The sequence below is a fragment of the Macaca thibetana genome, chromosome Y, assembly GCF_024542745.1.
Source record: "Macaca thibetana thibetana isolate TM-01 chromosome Y, ASM2454274v1, whole genome shotgun sequence".
NCBI classification, from domain to species: Eukaryota; Metazoa; Chordata; class Mammalia; order Primates; family Cercopithecidae; genus Macaca; species Macaca thibetana.
Window position 1 is genome coordinate 11,642,885 of NC_065599.1, and position 4,373 is coordinate 11,647,257.

Here is a 4,373-nt window from a genome sequence, read left to right on the forward strand (position 1 = left end):
GCACATCACCACGCCCAGCTAATTTTTGTATTTTTAGTAGAGACAGGGTTTCACCATCTTGGCCAGGCTGGTCTGGAACTCCCGACCTCGTGATCCTCCCCCCTTGGGCTCCCAAAATGCTGGGATTACAGGCATGAGCCACCGCGCACGGCCTTCTGATGGTCTTATAAATAGCAACTGTGATGACCTCTTACAGGAGGCTGCCCTGGCCAGAACCAGAACATTTTGCAATTCAGAGGTGTGTGGAGCCATTGAACCAAATCATAGTGTCTACCCGGATCCCCTCGACTTACCGGAAATTCTTCGTAGGGAGCATAGCTCCCCAGGCAAGGTGAAGTTTCTCCAAACGGCCATACACTGCACCTCCTTGGCTTCCTGCCGTGATCTGACTCCACCTCGAACTCTCACGTTCATCTGAACTCTCAGGAGAGAGAAGGGACTCTCCGGTCAGGGCAGGCCCCCGACGTAGGTCATCACAGTTGCTCTTTATAAGACCATCAGAATTCCCACACGTGGTGGGAGGTGCCTGGTGGGAGGTAATTGAATCATGGGAGCATCTATTCAAAAAGAAAATGAGCATATGAACAAATGAGCACCTACTTATGTCTGACAGTTACTGCCCAGCAAGGTCTCCCCCTCTGGGCCTCTTTCAATAATACCAGGCATGGTTTCCACACCACTGTTGCGTGCATTGATTTCCTGAGTGCTCCAGTTGTAACACTGAACTGAGCACACTGGATTTTAACCCTTGTCCCCGGTGGGGCAAAGAGCAACTCAACTGCTGTGTGTAGACCGGGCAGTGAGTGTAGATGGTCATATGCCAAGGAAAGGTCTTCAGTCAGAAGGCTGTGGACCCGTAATGTGAGGCGTGAACAAGGAAAAGTGTGAGAAATGGCCACAAGGGACTATGGATTTTTATCTACCCCAAGAGTAGTCCATAGAATCGATAATAGGAATATATAATACGTGTCTCATCGGAAGGCATCGTCATTCATTTTTGCAAATAAGACACAAACGTCATAAATTACACGTGAAGGAGTAGTAGCTTTTGGGGGCACGGTGCATCTCCTCATTGTAAGAACAGTATGATACCCTTCAATCATGGGGGTTGCATGACGTTTTTTGATATCCAAAAGGAGCCCTGCTGCTCAGTATGGTTGAGACTGATTGGTGTGTGTGGCACTGTTGGCAGCTGATGGTTCCTGAGATAAATCCAGATGTGAAGTGACGCGAGTTGTCTCGGCAGAATAACATCTGCTCCAGGCACAACTTCTTGATGCTGCCGCCAGAAAATCCAGGGCAGGGAATGGTTTTAAAATAGAGGCTTTATTATGATTCAGGTAGAGGAAGGTCAACAGACCAGGAGACGACTAAGAAGAGGGGGGTGTCATGTCAGGCAGGACCCCATGGGGAGCTCAGGAGACAAAGAAATGGGTGAGAGGCGTTATTGCGGTTTCCGCAGGAAGGAACAGGTGAGGTAGGATGAGTCGTAGGCTTAGGATTGCCTGGTTTGAATAATTTCAGCAAGCTCTGGGGTATATTCCCACTCACTGTGGGAGGCACCTGCTGGGAGCTAATTGAATCATGGGGGCAGGTCTTTCCCGTGTTGTTATTGTGGTTTCTACAGGAAGGAACAGGTGAGGTAGGATGAGGAGTAGCATAAATGTTTGTCAAGGTTGGTTCTTCAAAGGGAGTGCTTCGGACCTCCCACGGCATATTTGGAAATGTCTGCAGACATTTTCCGTTGTCACCAGGGAGGTGGAGGAGGTAGGTGCTCCTGGCCCCTGGTGGGTGGAGCCCAGGGGCGCTGGTCAACACCGGACAGTGCACAGGACGGACGGCCTCACCACAGAGTCATGCACCCCCAAATATCCACAGCGCTGAGGCTGAAAAAGTCTCTTAGCATGAGTGACTCTCACACATTGCTCCTTCTCTCTTCTCCCTTTTCTCCTCCTTCCTTCCTTCACCCATCTCTCTGTGTATCAATCTATAGCTCTCTCTCCCTTAACCTCTCTCTCTCATCAATCTCTCTACCCATCCATCTATCATCTGTCTAGTCCGTCCATCCATGCATCCATCATGTATCTGTCTATCCATCCATCAATCATCTATCACCTATCAATCCATTCATCTATCCATCTTTCTACCTTCCAAAGTGCTGGGATTACAGGTTTAGGATTGCCTGGTTTGAATAATTTCAGCAAGCTCTGGGGTATAGGTACTGATATGGTGTGGCTGTGTCCCCACACAAATCTCATCTTGAATTCCCACTCATTGTGGGAGGCACCTGGTGGGAGCTAATTGAATCATAGGGGCTGGTCTTTCCCGTGTTGTTCTTGTGATAGTGAATACGTTTCATAAGATCTGATGGTTTCATAAGGAGGTATTTCCCCGCACAGGCTCTCTCTCTGCCTGCTGCCATCCGTGAAAGACGTGACTTGTTGCTCCTTGCCTTCCACCATGATTGTGTGGCTTCCTCAGCCACGTGGAACCGTAAGTCCATTAAGCTTGTCTTTCTTTTGTAAACTGCCCAGCCTGTGGTACGTCTTCATAAGCTGCATGACAACAGACTAATACCGGGGCTCTCCGTATTCACCTGGCACCTGACCCTGCAGACCTTAGGGCAAGTGGAGAGTGGCCCTGGGATGCGAGACTCCCATACGGAATGTTGTTGGGGTGTGCAATCTAGATTGATTGTTTTTCATGTGAAAGACGTGCTCATAGAGGAGTCGTTCACGTTCTCCAGAAATCGCCTAACCCTGAGATGGTCGTGGGGTGTGCGATCTAGATTGATTGTTTTTCATGTGAAAGACGTGCTCATAGAGGAGTCGTTCACGTTCTCCAGAAATCGCCTAACCCTGAGATGGTCGTGGGGTGTGCGATCTAGATTGATTGTTTTTCATGTGAAAGACGTGCTCACAGAGGAGTCATTCATGTTCTCCAGAAATCGCCTAACCCTGAGATGGTCGTGGGGTGTGCAATCTAGATTGATTGTTTTTCATGTGAAAGACGTGCTCACAGAGGAGTCGTTCACGTTCTCCAGAAATCGCCTAACCCTGAGATGGTCGTGGGGTGTGCGATCTAGATTGATTGTTTTTCATGTGAAAGACGTGCTCATAGAGGAGTCATTCATGTTCTCCAGAAATCGCCTAACCCTGAGATGGTCGTGGGGTGTGCGATCTAGATTGATTGTTTTTCATGTGAAAGACGTGCTCACAGAGGAGTCGTTCACGTTCTCCAGAAATCGCCCAACCCTGAGATGGTCAGTTTCTCGAGGAAGCAAGACCCCCCAGTGTCAAAGCATCACATACAGAAATCAGGAAATGCGATAATGGTAGGAACGTTCCCCTGCCAAAGGACCCTTACACAGTCTTTAACTGCTTTCAAAGAGATGCTTGGTGGAGGGGAGGGGGTCCTCAGACCTACCGAATTGTGGAATAACGCAGTCTTCCGGAAATGCATGGACTTGTGCTTCTAAAGTGTAGCTCTAATACACAGCCAGTCTTGCTGTATTAGTCCGTTTGGATGCTGCTGATAATGACATCCCTGGGTATGTCTTCCACCTCCGTGAATCTGCCATGACTACAACTCCCCGTGTCTCATTTCCTAGCTATTTTTAAAGAAAACCAGAGCCAGAAAGCACAAAGCAATGGAAACTGGGCTGCTCTCCTTTACTTTCATAAATGCCTGTTTCCACTGAGGAGAAAACATACCTGATAAAGATACACTTGGGGGACTGGGTAATTTATACAGAAATAGAGGTTTAATGGACACACCGTGTCACGGGGCTGGGGAGGCCTCACAATCATGGCAGAAAGCAAGGAGAAGCAAGTCACGTCTTACATGGATGACGGCAGGTAAACGGAGAGCTTGTGCAGGGAAACGCCCTCGTATAAAACCATCAGATCTCATGAGACTTACTCAGTTTCATGAGAACAGCATGGGAAAGACCTGCCCCCATGATTCGATGACCTCCCACCAGGTCCCTCTCACAACAACACGTGGGAATTCAAGATGAGATTTGGGTGGGGACACAGCCAAACCCTATCACTTGCTTTTTATCCCTCATTTTTGGAAACAGCTCATCATACACATGTGGCTTTCCTCGTGCAGCAGAAATGCCTGATGTTTAATGACTAGATAGTAGGAGAATGACCTACCTCGACCATTGACTGGAGTCCTTCCTAGTTACATCCAGGGAGATTTTCATCTTTCTTGTTTCTTTTTACAACACCCTCAAAATCTGAAATTACTTCGGAAGTCTCCAAATTTCTTTTCTTTCTGTTTTTTTTTTTTTTTTTTTTTTTTTTTTTTTTTGACGGAGTTTCACCTTCTTTCCCAGGCTACAGTGCAGTGGCGCGATCTCGGCTCAC